This window comes from Lissotriton vulgaris, chromosome 4_1 (genome assembly GCF_964263255.1).
Source record: "Lissotriton vulgaris chromosome 4_1, aLisVul1.2, whole genome shotgun sequence".
Classification (NCBI taxonomy): Eukaryota; Metazoa; Chordata; class Amphibia; order Caudata; family Salamandridae; genus Lissotriton; species Lissotriton vulgaris.
In genome coordinates, this window is record NC_141691.1 from 2130517677 (window position 1) to 2130538215 (window position 20539).

At 50.9% G+C, this 20539-nt stretch overlaps 1 protein-coding gene across 2 annotated transcripts in view; it reads left to right on the plus strand.

Moving 5' to 3' along the window:
• Window positions 1-7215: 7215 nt before the first annotated feature.
• Window positions 7216-20539, plus strand: part of LOC147725207 (butyrophilin subfamily 1 member A1-like) — a 109326-nt gene continuing 96002 nt past the window's right edge. Inside the window, exon 1 of one of the 2 annotated variants that reach the window (XM_086966549.1) lies at window positions 7216-7423. The gene's annotated coding sequence lies outside the window, so the exon portion shown is untranslated. The remainder of the gene's footprint in view (window positions 7424-20539) is intronic. The other variant, XM_086966550.1, reaches the window with a different exon arrangement.

Genomic DNA, 20539 nt, shown 5'->3' on the forward strand with positions numbered 1-20539 from the left:
AACATGAAGACTCAACTGGTCAAGGTTAGTTTAGTTTCCCTTCATGTGTGTTGGTCTGTGTGACTGTGTGTATAGGTGACTGCATGTGTGCTGGTATGTGTGTAGGTGACTGCATGTGTGTTGGTCTGTGTACCTGGGTGTGTAGGTGACTGCATGTGTGTTGGTCTGTGTGTCTGTGTGCGTAGGCGACTGTATGTGTGTTGGTCTGTGTCCCTGGGTGTGTAGGTGACTGCATGTGTGTTAGTCTCTGTGTCTTTGTGTGTAGGTGACTGCATGTGTGTTGGTCTGTGTCCCTGAGTGTGTAGGTGACTGCATGTGTGTTGGTCTGTGTGTGTAGGTGACTACATGTGTGTTGGTCTGTGTGTCTGTGTGTGTAGGTGACTGCATGTGTGTTGGTCTGTGTGCCTGTGTGTGTAGGTGACTGCATGTGTGTTGGTCTGTGTGCATGGGTGACTACAGGTATGTCGTTCTGTGAGGCCAATCCCACTAGTCGCATATGTGTGTACATGTATGTGTCATGTATGTAAATAGGGGCATGGATGTCATGTGTCTGTGCGCATTAAATAAACACACGTCACAGCTGGTTTTTGGGGCTCGTCTTTCCTATTGTGTATTGATGATAATGCAGATGTTTGCGGGGGTCAAGGCAGGTCCTGGGGGGGCTGCCGTGTGACGTCACTGACGCCCATCATCCGGTTCCCTGCGGCTTGACCCCCCCACTGCGCGGCTTCTGAATTCATTAACAGTAAATAATACACCCAATGACACACATGAGTGCGGGGGCGGGGAGAGGAGGGGAGGGGACGGTATTTACAACCAGGCGCGGGTGAATGGGGGGTGAACACCGGGGGTCCCTGGCTCCACCCCCATTGCCCCCTGTAGTAAGCTCTTATACACAAAAGTAGTATCCAGTCAGGAAACAGGTAAAACAAATGGTATTTATTCGAGGAGATAAGAAACCCACAAAATCCATCAACTCTTCCAGCCTCAGAAATGCATCTTACCATCTATGTTCCAGAATGCTTATTTATTTATATATTTATTTATTTATTTTATGCATTTTTATAAAGCGCGGACTTTACCCGAAGGTGTCAGAGCACTGTACAATAGAACCAGTTATGTTACATGAGAGAACTGTTGCAGGAATACAAAAAACAAAAATAGCAGGCCGTAGAGTCGAAGCAACGCAGGCAAAAGGTAGACAATCTCAAGCACAGCATGAACAGACTGTACAAGCAAAAGTATAAACATATGTGACAAATTTACAATGAATAAAAAACTTCCTGGTGGGGTCTGAGAAGGAGGGAATTAGTTCTGAAAGTGTCTTTGGAATAAATGAGATTTGAGGTCCGCTTTGAAGATCTGGATGGAGGTGATGGCACGGAGCGAAGGAGGAAGCGAGTTCCAGGTTCTCACCGCATTACCTGAGAACTATTCTGCCAACAATTTTTCTCTTTTGAAGGAGGGGGGTTCAAGAAGGAACTTTTTCGCATTCCGAGAAGGTCTTGAGCCTCTAGACAGTTTGAGTTTATTCGCCAGATAGCGAGGGGAGGAAGAGTGCAAAGCTTTGTGGGTGATGCACGCTTTTTTGTAGATAGCTCTAGCCTCGATGGGAAGCCAGGATAGGAGTGATGTGGTCACTTCATTTGGACTCTGAAATGAAGCGAGCTGCTGAATGGAGGACGGATTTGAGGGGGGAGAGGTGAGATTTGGGAAGGCCAGTCAGAAGAGAATTACAATAGTCAAGTCTAGAGAGAAATAGCGATTGGACCAAGGTTTTTAGGTCATTCTCGAGGAAGAACCGTCGAATCCCCTATAGAAGTCGCAGTTGATAACGTGCGCTCTTGGCCATGGAGTTGATGTGTGAGATTAGGTTGAGTCTTTTGTCAAGTGTGACACCTAAGGATTTAGCGCAGTCCACAATGATGAGTTTACTGTTGAGGAGATTTGATTGATCCATCCAGGCTTGAACAGGAGGCGGAGAGAGAGAGCCAGATAAGAGGATGAATTCAGTTTTGGAGGGATTGAGAATGAGTTGTTGAACTAGCATCCAGTTGTGAATAGAGTTGAGAGTAGAGCTGAGTATTGAGAGATCATGAGGGGAAGACACCTTGAGGTAGAATTGGGTGTCATCCCCATAGAGATGGTAGAGGATTCCAGATTTGCTTAGAAGATTCCCTAATGGTTCTAGATAGAGATTGAACAGAGTGGGAACAAGGATAGAACCTTCAGGGACGCCTTGACCAACCACCAGTGGAGATGAGAGACTATTTGCAATCTTGATCATTTGGGATCTGTCTGAGAAGAAAGAGGCAAACCATTTGAGTACTGAGCCTTCCACGCCCATTCTCTGTTGAAGAATGTTAAGGAAGGTGTTGTGATTTACAGTGTCAAAAGCTGCAGAGACGTCAAGAAGAATCAGAAGGCACGATTCCCCCGAATCGAGAATATGCAGCACATCATCGATCACTCGTAGCAGGGCTGTTTCAGTGCTGCAATTTTGAATAAAGCCAGACTGGAACATGTCGAGGAGATTATTGTCCATATTGTGTTGGGAAAGTTGTTTTGCAACACATTTTTCTGTGATCTTTGAAAGAAAAGGGGGATTGGTGATGGGGCGGAAGTTATTGAGGTCATTTACATCTGCAGAGGTTTTTTTAGGTCTCGTCCTATTAATCGCGCAAGTGATAATTGGACAAGAGTATGGAGGGCAAACCAAGCTCTGAAACCACCAGGCGGATTACGTCGAGTGCATGTGCTCGTGCACGCGCTTGTCATTTGCTCCCTGAGCCGCCTGCCTGCGAGAGCTTCACTTCAAAGGGACCCGCGCCCCACCCACGCAATGCCGAGAGCTAGCACTTCCCTCCCACTCGGCCTCACTTCCACTCCCCCTAATTATATCCCTTACATCCCTGCTTCACAGTAGAAAGGAATGCGCATTTCTCGTCCGCTTGCATTTCGCGGCCACTTTACTGTGTCCTTCGTTGTCTCTCTTTCTCTCAATCTGTGCCCCCTGATCTCAGCGTCACCTTCGCCCTCCATCCACTCACCCTCTCTTCCCACCCTCACCCTATCTCTAATTTTACTTTTAACTTCTCTCTGACCCCTCGTCTCCTCTTCCCGTGCCCCTCATGCATGTTTGCCTCGCCGCCCCTCTCCAGGCGCTCATGTCTCCCTCGACTCCTCCTTTCTACCATCCTCCCTCTTTCCCTCTGTTTCCCGTCATCTTTTCTCGCATGCATCTCTCTAACCCCCCTCCCCCTCATCTTTCCAGATGTGTCTCCCCCTCTCATGTCTCTTTCTGTTGCCCTCTGTCTCACTCAGCCCTTCTCTCATCCTTCCTGTTTTGTGCGCCCTCCATTTCGTTATGCCCCTCTATATCCCTTATGCCACCTCTCATTTCCTTTATGCCTGCACGTGAGGATACTGACAGCATCAACACGCACCCTCGGCCTCTTTCCAGCTCGGATACATGCACAGCGGGGATGGGTGCAATGCCAGTGTCTCCGCTACTGGCAAACGCTGCAGGCCGCATTCCAGTCCATCGTTTTTCGCCCACTATGTCACTCGACAAACCCCAGCACGTGCACAGCAGCTTTGGAGCTGGCCCGTCCAGCCCCAGCGGGCAAGCCAGGGCTTCTCTGGATGGGAGACAAGCCACTGCTGACCGTTCCAGCCCATGTCTGCCCGGCCAGAGGGTGGAGCCCGAGTTCTGTGGCAAGAGGGCCGGTGCTTAATTGGTTTCCGGTGCTGAGAGATAAGCAAAATGACAGTTTATGAATACAGTATGCATTCAAAATTACTAATACCTGCCCCCCGACTATGTTTTAGCTATGGGGACTTGGAATAAAGAGCACTTGCTACCCAACATATGCACTTATGTCAAATAGAACCTCTGGTAAAAAGTACACCATCATGAGGTTACCTATTGAAGCTTTTGGTCGGGAGGGGGAACATGCCTTTATGCATTGGGGTGTAGAGGAATGACTTGGCAAACTGGATGACTAGCTTATTGCAAGAGACTGGGTGGTTTAAGGTTTACATCACTCTACCGCCCTCACTCTACCACTCTACCACCCCGACTATACCACCCTCACTCTACCACTCTACCGCCCTCACTCTACCTCCCTGACTCTACCACTCCACCGCCTTCACTCTACCACCCTCACGCGCTCATTCTACCACTGTACCGCCCTCACTATACCACTCTACCGCCCTCACTCTACCGCCCTCACTCTACCACTCTACCAATCTCACGCTACCGCCGTCACTCTACTGCTCTCATTCTACCGCCCTCACTCTACCACCCTCACTCTACCGCCCTCACTTTACTGCCCTCACTCTCTGCCCTCACTCTACCAATTTACCGCCCTCACTCCACCACTCTACCACCCTCACGCTACCGCCCTCAGCTACCGCCCTCACTCTATCGCCCTCACTCTACCGGCCTCACTCTACCGCCCTCACTCTATCGCCCTCACTCTACTGCCCTCACGCTACTGCCCTCACTCTACTGCCCTCACTCTACCACTCTACTACCCTTACTCTACCACTCTACCGCCCTCGCTCTACCGCCCTCTCTACCACTCTACTGCCCTCACTCTACCTCCCTCACTCTACCACTCTACCACCCTCACTCTACCACTTTACCGCCCTCAATCTACTGCCCTCACTCTACCACTCTACTGCCCTCACTCTACCGCCCTCACTCTAACACTCTACCGTCCTCATTCCCTCCCTCTAGTGCCCTCACTCTACCACTCTACTGCCCTCACGCCCTCACTCTACCGCCCTCACTCTACCACTGTACCGCCCTCACTCTACCACCCTCACTCTACCACTCTACCGCCCTCACTCTACCACTCTGCCGCCCTCATGCCCTCACTTTACTGCCCTCACTCTACCACTCTACCGCCCTCATGCCCTCACTCTACCACTCTACCGTCCTCACTCTACCACTCTACCGCCCTCACTCGGCCACTTTACCGCTCTCACTCGGCCACTCTCACGCCCTCACTCTACTGCCCTCAATCTACCACTCCACCGCCCTCACTCTACCACTCTTCCGCCTTCAGTCTACCACTCTACCGCCCTCACTCTATCTAGCTATCGCCCTCCCTCCCTCACTCTATCTTTCTATCGCCCTCAGTCTATCTATCGCCCTCACTCTATCTATCTATCTATCTTTCACCCTCACTCTATCTATCTATCTTTCGCCCTCACTCTATCTATTTATCTTTCGCCCTCACTCTATCTATCTTTCACCCTCCCTCTAGCTATCTATCGCCCTCCCTCTAGCTATCTATCGCCCTCACTCTATCTATCGCCCTCCCTCTAGCTATCTTTGGCCCTCCCTCTCGCTATCTATCGCCCTCATTCTATCTATCTATTGCACCACCACTGCATCACTCAGGGGCACCACAACAACAGTATGCGCTACCACAGCATCACTGTACGCCACGGCATCACTCGTCGCCACCACATCACTCAGCGCCACCACAGTATCAATCTGTGTAATCATTCAACAATAACTGGTTCAAATATTTTCTCTCAGTGTTTCAAGCTTTATTACAAATGTCACAAAAAGATGTTAATATTTCACTTCTGTTCTTGGATTTTCGTCACAATAAAATACACTGAACATAATCTTCACAAAAGTTATTTACAAAAGTTTAAGCTATTGCCATTATAAATTACAATAACTTTTATTTCAGTATTCATAATTTAAAAAAATTAAAAGCCATTATTATTTGTAATATCAATACATCTAAGTCACGTAAATACAACACATATTGCATTACAAATGCTATAGGTGCCACATTTGCAAAAGATAAAGTATTGGCATTGTAAATGACAAAGCTATTAATTTCGCTATTTTCAATACCAACACATAAATAAAATATTTGTCATTTACAAGACCAATAGCTCAAACTTTCCTAATGTGAAACCTATTGCATTGCAAATGCTTGTTTAGAAGGGAGGTAACCTGTCCTGTTTTGAGGACAATTGGGAGAGATCCTTGACTGAGGAAGAGATTGACTAGCCTGGTCCAGTAGGAGAGAGTTTTAGTATAGAAATCAATGGCGATGTCACAGGGAATGGGGTCAGAGGAATGGTTGGAGGGTTTGGTTTCGAGGATGCATTTGATGAGATCAACCTCTGAGATGGCAGCAAAGTTCTGCCAAGTGACTAAGGATTTTCGCTCCTCGTTGGGGGTGGGGTGGGTGACCGGTTCCACCAGAGATTTTACCTTTTGATCGAAGAATATCGCAAACTCAGGGGCATATTACCAAGGGGGGCGATAGGCAATTATCGCCGATTTAGCGGCCGTTTTCGGCCGCTAAGCAGCGATAATTCTATCACCCTATTAGCAAGCTGTCTCTAACTGATGTTAGCGACAGCTTTTAGGCGATAGCGAGCGGTTTGGGGCACGCTTTGCATGTCAGCGATGTTTATCGCTAATCACATGCAAAGTGGGTGTACCCAACCAGTTAGCGACTGAAAGCAGTCGCTGACGTCGCTATCGCCTATTAGCAAGGCAGGCGTAGCGTTGGAAATATTCGCGATAAGAGCGAATATCTCCAAATACTAACACCTGCCCAGACCAGTTCTTAGCCAATGGGAGGTGGATAACATGGCTAAGAGCATTTCATCGCTAATGCGTGAATATCGCTGTATTCTCTGCGATATTCACGCATTTCGCCGCTATCGCTGGATATTTTAGCACAATGAAGAAAAATGTTGCTAATAGCATGTTTTCTCCGCTAACATATCCAGCGATAGGCAGCGATAAAAAATATTGTCGCTAAGCCTATTTAGCGATAAATATCGCTACTTGTTGGTAATATGCCCCTCAGATGCCTCTAAGGCAATCTAAGAATGTCCTAACCCCAATACTCTTTAAAGAAATACATGTCACATATAAAGGTAAGTATATACATGCTGCACCGCCCCCCCACAATCCTGGCTTCTTTCTCGTACAGCTTATCCCCCCTCCCCTCCCTCTCTCTGTATCTTTCCATCTCCCTCTTGTACTGGGTCTGATGGTGAAAGGTGAAGCCGCCCCCCCTCACCCCCCGCCCGCACCGCGGGCCCGTCTTGGCGCTGCTTGGGTTTGTTTGTAAACTGCACCTGGTACAAAGGTCTGGGACTGAAATAAGGTAGGGCCGAGGGCGGGAGATAGCGCCTCACACCAGGGGTGGGGAGGGAGGAGCTGTCTTATCTCTGGTGAGTCCAGGCTGCACCAGGGGTGAAAGTCCACCCCCCTCCCTCCCCGGCCGAGGGCAGAGAATCCCCGGGGCAGCAGCACTGAGGGCGCTGCAGCCTTCGAGGCGCTTCATAAGACCCCTCTCTGATGAGTCCACGGGGAGGGACCTGAAGGAGCCCCCCCTGGAGGGGGGGGGGGGGGCTGAGAGAAGAGAAGGTAGGACCGAGGGTTGAGATGTATTCACTGCCCCGGGGGTGGGGGGTGGAGGTTGGGGGGGCACTGGCAAGAAAGAGGGCAGAACATTGGAATGAAGGCGCCCCCCCACAAGTATCTAGAGGGGGGGGGGCTGTGCTGAGGGGTGGGGTCTGTTGATATTAACTTTTATTTCATGGTAAGGAATAAATACCCAATTTTAACACGTATTTTAAAGAATGTTCTCATAAACGGAAACGTGTTTGTCTTTTCTTCTTCCTCGTACTCTGCTGAAATGGTTTGACTTTCTTTAGACGAGGGCGAGAGCTGGCACCAGGCCATATTTGCGGCATATTTACAATTACTGGCGCATCCCTGCATATCGGCAGGGTTGCGCCAGTTATTGTGCGCCATGCCTCCTCCACCCATGATGCGCCGCATTTACAATGCGGCGCACCATGGGGCAAAAACGGCACAGATGCGTCACGCATCTGTGCCGTAAAGGTATCGCATTGCTGGAGCTGCGTCGCATGCGCGACGCAGCTCCAGCAATGCTCTGGAGGGCCCATTCTACTAATGCTGCGTCAAGACCTGCGCCTGCTTCAAGCAGGCGCAGCGTTTTGACGCAGCATTGGCCTAAAAGTGACTGAGTGAAATCTACAAGATTTCACTCAGCCACTTGTAGGAGGCGTTCCTGCGCCGGAACGCCCCCCCCTCCCCTGCACCAGAACGCCTCCTTAAGGCGCAGGGCTTTACAACGTGACGCATCTCCCAGATGCGTCACATTGTAAATAGCCCGCAACATGGCACATCTTTTGCGCCGCAGCTGCATCACAAAAGTGACGCAACTGCAGCGCAAAAGAGGCGCAAGGGGCTTGTAAATCTGCCCCCATGTGTTTTGGCACTCTACCCCTCAGGGTGAGGTTGGGGTACAGGATGAATCGACGTGGCATGCCATTGGGTGAAAGTTGGGTCTGGCGCCGTCAATGTTCACGCCATTTAGCCGGATTTGTTCTGTATCTTGTTTATTATTTCAAAATATTCTTTATTGAAAGTAAATTTTTCCATATACAAAAGCAAAAGCAAAACATTCGTAATACTTGTACTGTTCTTGCAAAGTTGCGGCCTGGTGGGGCCTCGTGAGAAAGAGAAAAGGAAGAGAGAAAGAAAAGGAGGGGGGGGGGGTGAGGTCACTGTTCCAGATATGCGTCGAGAGCTTCCCACATGTTATCTTTGGCAGTATGATTCGCCGTCTTGTGCTTGGTAGTGATATTGTCTGCCCCCCGGAGGAAGGTTACCCAATTGAACCAGCGTTTGAAGGTGGCTTTGCTAGTGTCCTTCCAGTTACCCAAGATCGTTTTCACCGCAGCTGTCAGAAGTACATCGACCAGGTCTCGTACTTCTTTGGACTGAAGTTCTGTTGATAGGAAGGCAGTGGCTATCCCCGCTAGTCCTCTTTGTGTCTTACTTCCCGTGACTGTGTCTATGACGTTATAGACCTTGCTCCAGAAATTTTTGATTTTGGGGCATTCGTATAGCATGTGGGATAGATCTCCTGTTGCCCTCTGGCAATTCCAGCATATGCTGCTCTCGCTAGCTCCAACTTTCCCTAGTTTCGCTGGTGTCCAATGCAGCCTGTGGAGTAACCAGTATTTGGTTTGTGCTAGTTGTGGCGTGATTTTGTTTTTGGACGCTGCCGTCCATAGTCTGGCTCTTTCTTCCTCGTTTAGAGGTCTTTGTATGGTCTCCTCCCAAAAGGCAAGTGTCTTATTGTTTAGAGTTGTGGTGCGTGGTGTGATTAGCTTGTAAATTTGCGCTGTTTGGTGGCCTGTCTTGTTTAAGTTTTGTGCGTATTGTATGATGGTGGGTATCTGTTTCGAGAGGCTTGCTTTGGTGGCAGCTGCTTTGATTTTAAGGAATTCGTAGAACTCCATGTTTGGTAGGGAGGTTGTCTGCTGTAGTGCCTTGTAGGTGAGTGGGTTATTCCCTGCTTCTAGTTGTGACGGCGTTGTGATGCCTCTGCTGTACCATTCCTTGCTGTCTAGTGTTTTCCCCTTGTAACTGATTTTGGTGTTATGCCACAGTGATTCCCATTTGGTGCCCTTGATACTTACTGCCATTTCCCTGTCTACTCTCAGCAGCGCTGTCTTTGTGTTGTGGATTGTTGCGTTTTTGGCCTCTGGGTGCTTGTGCGCCGCGAGGGCCATAATTGGGTCTGCGCCACCTAGAATACTCCTTTCCAGGTCCAGCCATACCGGCATGTATTCTGGTGTGGGGGCTATCCAGTGTAATCCCGGTTTGGCAAGGCATGCCGTCTGGAAGGCCTTGTAGTTTGTGAGATTCAGTCCGCCCTGTTCTTTTTTAAGTCTGAGTTTCGCTAAGCTGATTCTTGTTTTTTTTCCTCCCCAGAGGAACATGTTGATGCTTTTGTCTATGCGTTTGTGGAAATCGGTGGTGAGTGTGAGAGGCAGCATGGAGAGCATGTAGTTTAGCATGGGAGTGACCATCATCTTTATTGTCTCAATTCTTCCCCACCAGCTTATGAATTTGGGGCCCCACGTGTCTAGCCTGGACTTAATTTTTTTTAACATCGCCTCCTCATTGTGATCTAGTGTTGATCTTAGGTCCCTTCCGAAGAGGAGGCCTAGGTATTTCAGGGGTTTCGTCTGCCATGCCAGGCCGGACGAGCCCAGGACAGTCTTGGTGGTGTGGCAGTTCATAGGTTTGCTTTCGGATTTCTTCCTATTGAGCTTGTAGCCTGAGACATGCGCATATTCTTCTATTGTTTGCACGAGTGCCTCAATTGACTCTTGTGGGTTGTTTGTGGTGATCAGAATGTCATCCGCGTATGCAGCTAGCTTGAAGGCTTGACCCTCTATCTGCACCCCCGTGATCCGGGGGTTTGATCTGATCATGTGGAGGAGTGGTTCTAGGGCCAGCAGGAATAGCCCCGGTGAGAGGGGGCAGCCCTGCCTTGTCCCTCTGCCTAATGTGAGTGTGTCCGATGTAGCTGCGTTAACCACCACTCGAGCCCGGGGGTTTTTGTAGAGGGCCATGATCATGCCCCTGTACTTCTCGCCAAGTCCAAACTTGAACATGCATTGGTTCAGGAAGGGCCATGAGACTCTATCGAAGGCTTTTTCTGCATCTAATGCAATCATGACAGCCTTTTCCGCACTGCTGGCCGTGCGATTGATTAAATGGCATAGCAGTCTGGTGTTGTCCTGCGAGAGTCTGTTTTTCAGGTAGCCCACCTGAGTTTTGTGTATGAGAGAGGGGAGATGTGCATTTAGTCTCGCTGCTATGATTTTAGCGTAGATTTTGCAGTCCACGTTAATTAGGGAAATTGGCCTGTAGTTGTGTGGGAACTGGGGGTCTTTCCCTTCCTTGGGGATAACAATAATGTTTGCCTCTGCCATTGAGTCAGTCATATTGCCTTTTTCCGCGCATGCTTGGAATATTCTGACTAGCGTGTCTTTGAGTAATGGTTGGAATTGTTTATAGAAGGCAGCTGTGAAGCCGTCCGGACCTGGGGCCTTGTTAGGTTTTAGTGAGTCTATGGCCCTCCCTACTTCCGCTTTGGTTATGTTTTGATCTAAGGCCTCTCTCTGTTCGTCGCTTATTCTGGGTAGGTCAAGCTTCTCTAGCAGGCTTGCCCCGCCGTCTGCCTCCAGCGAGGCGTCGGCAGTGTATAGGTCTTTGTAGAACTTCCTGAAAGTTTCGAGGATTTGTTTGTTCGTTGTGTGTGTCTTGTTATCAGCGTATGTGATTGCTGCGACTGCGTGCTCCTTTGCTTGGCTTTCAGGTACCCAGCCAGGGCTTTCCCTGCTTTGTTGGCCGAGCATAAGTTTATGGATTTATATTTGTTGATCCACGTGGAAGCTCTCTCGCTTAGGATTCTGTTTAGCTCATATTTTTTTTTTGTTAGTGTTGTGAGTGTGTTCCTGTCCATTAAGTTGGCCGTGTGATTCCTCTCTAACTCCTTAATCTGCTCCTCCAGTTCTTTAATTTTTTTGTTCCTGCCCCTGTTCATACGTGCTTTAATATTCATGAGTTTCCCCCTTATTGTTGCTTTAAGCGCGTCCCATAGTGTTGCTGCCTCTATGTCTGCTGTGTCGTTATACTGGAGATATTCTTTGATCGCTACCTCTATTTCGGTAATGTTGGCGGGGTTCTCGAGTATTAAACTGTTAAGGCGCCACCTCCTGCTTGGTGTTTCGTTATGTTTGCCACTTAATGAGAGGGATATGTGTGCGTGGTCCGAGACTGTTATGGGACCTATTTCAGTTGTGTCTGTCAGGTGTGTATGTGTGTCGGACATGAGTATGTAATCTATCCTGCTGTACGAGTTGTGGGGGTGCGAGTAGAAGGTGTTTTCTCTGGTACTAGGGTTTTGTAGCCTCCACGGGTCCGCTAGTGCGAGTTTGGTGCATAGGTTTTTGAGTGTGTTCTGTTCTTGTGATGTGTGGCTGGGTCTGTGTGGATGTCTGTCTGTGGCATTGTCCATCGCCTGGTTCATGTCTCCTGCCGTGATTAGTAGTTCGCCCAGTGGGATCGTACTTAGTTCGTTCTCTAGGTCCTCCCAGAATTTTTTGTCCACCGCGTTTGGCCCGTATATGTTTGCTATGTGTATTGTTTCGTCACCTCTTTTAATAGATGTGATCAGCCTCCTCCCTTTGGTGTCTGCGACATTGTTGTGAACCTGGAACTTCCCTTTCTTACTGATTATGGTGATGACTCCTCCCTTTTTGTTGACTGCCGGTGAGCATAGCACCTCGCTTATCCAGTTGGCTTTGAGCCTGTTAGCGTCCTCTATGGACACTCTAGTTTCTTGGAGGACGTATATATCAGCCTTCAGTCTATTTAGGTAGTCTAGTGTTTTCCGTCGCTTGACAGGGTGGTTGAGGCCCTTGACGTTAAGTGACACTATTTTTATGTCCGAGGCTATCTGTGCATGGCCACAAGTGTCAGGTGTCGTCATGGTGTGTTCGTTCTGTCGCTGTACCTTAGAGAGGGGTCTCTGTTGCTTCTCTTTGTTCTTTGCTTGCTTGCTAACTGCCACCAGACATTGGCGCCCCCCTGGGGTGTGGGATGGGATGAGGGGTTGTGTGTGGATATAGGAAAGAAGAGAAAGAAAAAAGAGTGCTTCCACCAGGCTAAGATTGTCCGTGCTACATGGCCTCCCCCCGGCCCTCTCCCCCCCTCCGCCCCCCGTCCCCCTCCCCCCTGTCAACGTACTGTAAACGTGCGACAGCAACGGTTCCCGCCCTCCGCTCCCCCGGGTCTGTAAGAGGCAAGAGAAGACCCTCTTAGCCGCCCTCCCGTGCTGCGCATTTTTAGGCAAAGGATATAGGTTCTCAAGTGTTCAAGGTCCTGTGCTTCTTATGTGAGGTAGTCCTTGTTCGATGAGATCGGTGTTGCCCTGCAGGGTAGGAAAGTCCTTAGGTTGTCCACGGATCTTATTCCCATTGTTGAGGTAGTTTCTTCTTCTGGTGAGGTAGGTCTCTTTTCCATTGAGGTAACTATTGTTCTTCCGAGGTAGGGTATTATCTGCCACCCGCTGCTCCCTTATCTTCCGTCTCTGAGCTATCTGATGAGGCTCTTCTTTTTGCCGTTCCGGGACTTGTTTGTTCCATCTCCTCTTGCTCTGGCTTCCTGAGGTACCTGCGTAGTTCTGCTGGGTCATCGAACATACGTGTGTCCTGCCCGTCTGTTATCCTCATTCTTGCTGGACCTACAAAGCTGAACGTTATCCTTGCTCTCTTCATAGTGTCTCTTAGGGCGAGGAAACCTTTCCTTGCTTCCACCGTGCCCCTTGAAAGGTCTTGGGTGAAGATTATCTTCTTGCCTTTCCAGATGGGGGTTTGGCCTTTGCGTGCGAAGGCGAAGATGGCATCGGTGTGGCTGGATCTTAGGGGTTTGCAAATGATCGTTCTTGGACCTTTCATGTGTACTTGTTTTGTGGCGGGGATTCTGTAAGCTTTGTCGATCTCCAAAGCTCTTTCAAATTTTATGCCAGTCAGCTTGGGTATCAGTGTCTCAAGTAGTGCCGCGCATGAGCCTGCCTCCTCCTCCTCGTCTTCTGGTATGCCTAGGATCCTGATGTTCCCCTTCCGGTTTTTGTCCTCTTGTTCTGCGAGCCTTCTCTGCATGTCGCTGGACACCTTGGAGATGTAGCATATGTCTTTGTCCATGATACTTGATTTGTCTTCTATGTCGCTGATCCTTCTCTCTGTCTCCGCTACTCTACTAGCTATTTTGTTCTGATCTGCACGTATGGCTGTGAGTTCTAGCTGGACGTTGTCCATGGAGATCTTTGTGGCCTTGGCCAGGTCATTGGCTTCGGTTATTTTTTTGACGAGCAGGTCCATCGCAGTCTCTGTGTTTTGCAGGTTTTTCATTTTGATCGGTGATTCCATATCTTTCCTAATTTTTTTTGTATCACCGTTCATCATCTCTAGACCTCTTCTTTCTTGATATATGGACAGTCTTTCTTTCTTTTGCAGGTTGGACTGTGCTACCTTTGGTGTAGTGTTTTTGGTGTTCGTGGCTGTGTCAGCCTTTACAGTGCTGCCGAAGGTGAACCTGCTCGGTCACTTTATCGACCTGGTTCTAGTTTTCCCGGACGCCAGGGCTACCGTCCAGAGCCAGGTGCTGATCCCTGGTTTTGGTCTCAGCGCTCTATACCTTCTGTTGCTGCACGCTTCGCTATTACTTGCATGGGCAGTGGCAGGGTGTTACCAGACCAGAACGTTGCCGGGGCGTTTCCGCCCTATATGACTAGGAGGCTACAGAGGCGCTTACAGGTGCTTGGTTGCGCTCCAGCTGGCCCTTGCGCCGAGGCCGAAAGTTCCGCTGTCCCTTCTTGCCTGCCTGTGGGTGTTCTCTCTGATGGTTTTCCCCCCCTGTTCCACCTTCCCAAGATGGCTGCCTTTGACCATTGCCTCACTTCAGCCACCCCTTTCCTGCGCCTTGAGTCGCGCTTCCGTTTTCTTCACGTGTGTGTCGCGTGTGCTTATTCGCGCTCAAAGCTTGGTGCGTATCCGGCTAGCGCTGCCTTTATTGCGGTGTGCTTGCGTTGGTTTGCTTGCACGTCCGTGTCTGCGTCCCAGCCCACTGTGGTCTGATCTGATCTGGATTGCCCCTCCTAAGATGGCCGCCGCCTTTGCTCACCTCTTTTCTGGATGAGCACTCCTGATCGCCGGCCGCTACTTGGTGCACTCCGGTCTCGGTGGACTGCGTTTGCAAGAGGACCAACCGACTAGCGCTACCTTTGTTGCGATGTACTTGCGTTGGTTTGCTCGCACATCCGCGCTCTTGTCCGCTGTGGTGTGGACTGATGTGGTCTGCCCCTTCCAAGATGGCCGCCGCCTTTGTTCGCCTCTCTTTTTTTTTTTTTTTTTTTTGGATGGGCCCTTCTGTTAGCCGGCCGTTCCTTGGTGCACTCCGGTCACGGTGGCTTGTGCTCGCAAGAAGGCCAGCAGTGTTCCGTTCTCCCCTGCCTTCCTTGCGTCGGCCTGGCTTGGGCACACTTCTGCAGCGGTGTGCCTTGCCCTTTCAAGATGGCCGCCGCCGTTCGTTTCCCCCGTTCCAGATGGACACCGCCTCAGTGTTGCCGACCGCTTCACTGGCGCCTCGCCGCGTGGAACGGGACAGGCATGGCTTCGTTTGTGCCGCTTGGGAGCTGCTCTCGTGCTCTCGCGCTACCGTTGCAGGGGTGTGCCTCGCTGCGCCGCTTGTGCCCAGCTCCGCCTCACTCCCGCTCTGCCCCCCACCTCTTCCGCCTCCGTGTGTGGCCGCTTGCTCCGCTCTTACGCTTCCTCACGGTGGCGGACCTCCGGTGGTGAGCTTGGCTGGGCTTGCTACCGTTGTAGCACCTCCTTGTTGTGCTTCAGGTCGCGATCAAGATGGCCGCCTTTGTTTGTCTTTGGGTTACGCTTGTATCTTTTGTGCGCGCATCCGTCCGGTTCTCTGTACAGCCGTCCGCCGCCTCTGCCGCCTCTGCTGTGGAGTGTCCTTCAGCCGTATCCACCGCGTTGAGCCTGGTTCTGGATACTCCTTATGGTTCCCAGTCGTTGTGGCTACCCCTTTACTGCTCCGCCATCTTGGGCACCGCTTCGCTTTCCCGAAAGTGGGGTTTTTGTTAATTTTGCCGTTTTGTCGCTCACTCAGGCTCTTCCCTTCCGCTGCTCTGATTATTCCCCCACAGTTTCCTCCGTTTCGCGTGGGAGACCGAGGGCTATCGCTGGTTATCTCGCCGTTCTTCTCCCCGGGGTCGCGGAGCTCTCGAACTTAGGCGACCGCCTTCGTTGCCATCCAAGCCACGCCCCCTGTATCTTGTTTATTGAACACCCCCCTTAACTTCAGAGGTATGACCGGGCGCTGATAAGCCCCCATCCCTTCAGCCACGTCTCCCGTTGCCTCCTCTCTGGCGCTCGCATCACTGCCTCCAAGATCACACAGCTCATCTGCAGGCTCTTCAGGAGCTGGGCCTAGGGCAGGAGGGTGGGCAGCCTGACACGCTTCCATCAGAGGGTCCTTGTATATGATCTGCTGCTCCCGGAGACTCAGGGCCAGAGCTTTTGTGCTCAGTTTGTGACGACCTCGCAAAGTATTTTTTGGTGGATTTACGCAAAGTGACGCAAAGGGGCGCACATTGCTGTCTTATGTTACTCTGCCTCACGCGGGCACCCCTTGGCTGGTACATGGGCGTGCCCATGCAGCCATCCTTGGCCTTTCACACAAAGCTTCATCTACTAACAAAAGTAGACGTTGTTTTGTCCAAAAAAATAACACCACTTTGAAGCAGGCGTTAAAAAGGAGAAATGCTTTTATTACTTTTCATATTTTGCATGTGCGCTGCACAGCACACCACACCACACCTCCGACACGGGAAAACTTTCAAAGTTAGTGAATTGATAGTAATTTGAACCGAAGGAGAATCTTTCCAGCACAAAATCTATGCTAGACTCATGCAGACACCTTTGCACTATGCTGCAAAGTGTGTGTGTGCATGTGTGCGTGTGTATGTGTGTGTGTGAGATGTGTGTGTATGTGTCCGTGTATGCGTGTGTGTGTGTCTGTGTGCATGTGTGTGTGTGGTGTGTGTGTATGGTTGATGTGTGAGGCGTTGTACTAGGGTGCGGTGACAGACCGCGTTGAACGCCACAGAGAGGTCCAGGAAGATGAGGGCAGCTGTTTCTCTGTTGTCAAGCAGGGATCTGATGTCGTCGGTGGCTGCGATGAGGGCGGTCTCGGTGCTGTGGTTGGCCCGGAAGCCAGACTGTGAGTGGTCGAGGGATCCATTCGTCTCGAGGAAGGCAGCCAGCTGTCTGTTGACGGCCTTCTCAATGACTTTGGCAGGAAAAGGAAGGAGCGAGATGGGTCGGTAGTTCGGTGGGGTCCGCTGATGGTTTCTTCAGTAGGGCGCTGAGTTTGGCGTGCTTCCAGCTCTCTGGGAAGGTGGCGGTGTCGAAGGAGACGTTGATGATGTCCCGCAGGTGGGGTGCGATGACGGAGTTGGCCTTGGTGAAGACATGGTGAGGGCAGGGGCCGGTTGGAGATCCGAAGTGGATGGAGTTCATCGTGCGGATGGTGTCTTCGGTGTTGACCGGGGTCCAGGCGCGGATGGTGGTGGTGGGGGGCATTGGTGCGGTCGTAGGGTGCGTCGGCTGTGTGCTGAAACTGTTGTGTATGTCTGCGATCTTGTTGTGGAAGAACGAGGCGAGCGCGTTGCAGAGTTCTTGGGATGGGGTGATGTCGTTGTCTCCGGCGCTAGGGTTCGAGAGCTCTTTGACGATGTTGGAGAGTTCCTTGCTGTTGTGGGCGTTGTTGTCAAGTCGTTCCTTGAATGCGGTTTTCTTGGTGGTGTGGATCAGCTGGTGGTGTTTACGAGTGGCGAGCTTGAGGGTGGTCATCTTATCTGTAGTTGGGTCTCTGCGCCAGGCTTTCTCGAGGGCTCGGCAGTTCTTCTTGGAGCTCTTGAGTTAGTCGGTAAACCATGATGCTTTCTTGGTGCCGGGTCTGGCGGGGGGGGGGTCTTCATTGGAGTGCAATTTTAAATACAGTCTGTCTGAAGCACAAAAATAAACAATGCCTGACTCCAGATAAATCTGCTCCATCACCGGTGTAGGGGAGTAGGGTCTGCAATCCTATGATCACCCAGATTTTTTGCTTTTGTTTCACTGGTTTACGACTTTCTCGGGCTGTGGGCCTGCTAATCAGACCCACAGCCTAGCTCTTCTCTCACTAAATTGACATGTGTACCTTAGGTGCATTCTCCAATAGGAACTGGGCCATCTTATCAGACCCTGTAACTCAGGGCATAGGTGTACTCGGGGCCTACCAGGGGCTGAAGCATGTATTATGCCACCCCTGGATGGCCATCTAAATCTGACACAACTGGCTGCACGACAGCTGGGGCAAGGTGGTGTAATCACCCTTTGCTTTAGATATAGTATACCTATATCTAACCCTAAAAATGGACACACAGATTCCTATCAGTCACTCCTATGGCAGGCCTTGACAATCCTGAAGGCAGAGTGCTTGGAATCGTGTGAAATGGTGCTCTGGCATGAGCTGAGCCCGTTTGCAGCTTGCGGAACCAAGTCCTAATAGCTGTTCCATGATAACGCATACCATATACTCTTAAGTGCATTATAATCCTCGCGGTTAAATGCTATCTTTGGTATTGCTTTATCAAAACATGTCGAGTAAGGTGTCATACGAATTGGAAGACTAACCCCTTTGCCAATTCTGGCGACGGGGTTAGCATTCCACCCTTCTAGAGGGACACGACATGTATGTAACTGTGAACCCCGGTTAAAGTTAACTGAAGCCTTAGCTCCACAAAATGGATGCTGCCACCACAGACACGAGTCTGACCTCCTGCTGCTGGGAGTCCTTCCAGCGAGGAGAGCTTGGACAAAGGGTTTCCTGTCAGGGGCGGTGCTAGCACCATCCCAGACAGGGTTTTGTGTATCCTGGGTAGGCAGGGCTTTACAGGAAGGTGACTGCAAGTGGCACCCCGGTGCTCACTACGCATCTGCCGGCTAGAACCAGTTCCAGGGGCACACCAGCCCCTGGCCTGGGGAAAGTCCGGCATGGGAGAGGGCTGTAGCCACCCTCCTTCCTGGTCCCACCCCTAGGGCAGGACCTAGTCGCGTACCCACCCCTTTCTTTAGGATAAAGGCAGGAGCGGGGACCCTTCCAAATTAGATCATCTTTGAATCAAGAAACTACTTTCTACGAAAGGAACTCTCGACTTCTTCTCAAGATTTCTCCCTTGTGGCTAAGGAGTAGTCACCCTGCATCCGCAGGCACCATCTAAGAACTCTGCGGTTTGCTGCACGTCCTTCCTCAGGAATCCGACCGACCAGCACGACGAGACCCGGCTTCCCTGGCACCTCTGACCTCTACCTACCTCTACAGCTAAGCTGAGAACCGTAGGTGCGACGAGACCTCGAGGGACCGGCCATCATTAGAACTGCACGACTTCTATCCAGCACGACCGCCAAGGGATCCTCTGGTGAGTGCTTTGGGGTCCGAGAAGCCCCTACCCTGAGCAGCTCCAGCACCGAAGTCCAGCCCCCCAGCATCTCCACGATCTGCGTGGGGCCCTTCTGCTTTTTGCTGCTCACCGCGTTGTCTGGCTACTAGCCCTCTGGCTTGTGGCCTTCCCAACGACGATCAACGACGACAACACTCCTGGTCTGGTTGCTCCAGACTGGCCCTTGCTACCTTCCAAAAGAGGAGCACCCCGGACCCTCCTGGTCCACTCCAGACGCCATTTTAGGTCCACCGCGTGGGCTTGAATTTGCCAAGACTTGTTGCTCCAATCCTGGGTCCAGCGACGTCGACAGCATCAACCATCGTGGGACAGCTCGCACCTCCATCCTGGTCACCGACAACGCCTCCTGGTCCGTGAGACTGCAGAGCCCAGCGTCGCCCACTCACCTGGTCGAGGTGAATTTGCCCGGTGCCATCCTGGTGCCCACACAATCACTGGCTAGTGATTAAGAACTTGGTCCTGTAGGAAGGTGGATACCTGACTATGGTTGCCCCCAACTTTTTTTGCCTGGTGTTTTGCTGGTTTTCCGACTTAGTTGACCTGGGGCCCTGCCAATCAGGACCCCTAGGCCTACTGCTCTCTCTCTAAAATGGATTCCATGTACCTTAGGTACATCTCCAATTGGTACTGGGCCACCTTATCAGACCCTGTAACTCAGGGCATAGGTGTACCCAGGGCCTACCAGGGGGTGAAGCATGTATTATGCCACCCCTGGATGGCCATCTAAATCTGACACAACTGGCTGCACGACAGCTGGGGCAAGGTGGTGTAATCACCCTTTGCTTTAGATATAGTATACCTATATCTAACCCTAAAAATGGACACACAGATTCCTATCAGTCACTCCTATGGCAGGCCTTGACAATCCTGAAGGCAGAGTGTTTGGAATCGTGTGAAATGGTGCTCTGGCATGAGCTGAGCCTGTTTGCAGCTTGCGGAACCAAGTCCTAATAGCTGTTCCATGATAACGCATACCATATACTCTTAAGTGCATTATAATCCTCGCGGTTAAATGCTATCTTTGGTATTGCTTTATCAAAACATGTCGAGTAAGGTGTCATACGAATTGGAATACTAACCCCTCGCCAATTCTGGCGACGGGGTTAGCGTTCCACCCTTCTAGAGGGACACAACATGTATGTAACTGTTAACTGAAGCCTCATCTCCACAAAATGGATGCTGCCACCACAGACACGAGTCTGACCTCCTGCTGCTGGGAGTCCTTCCAGCGAGGAGAGCCTGGAAAAAGGGTTTCCTGTCAGGGGCGGTGCTAGCACCATCCCAGACAGGGTTTTGTGTATCCTGGGTAGGCAGGGCTTTACAGGAAGGTGACTGCACAGTGGCACCCCGGTGCTCACTACGCATCTGCCGGCTAGAACCAGTTCCAGGGGCACACCAGCCCCTGGCCTGGGGAAAGTCTGGCATGGGAGAGGGGTGTAACCACCCCCCTTCCGGGTCCCACCCCTAGGGCAGGACCTAGTCGCGTACCCACCCCTTTCTTTAGGATAAAGGCAGGAGCGAGGACCCTTCCAAATTAGATCATCTTTGAATCAAGAAACTACTTTCTACGA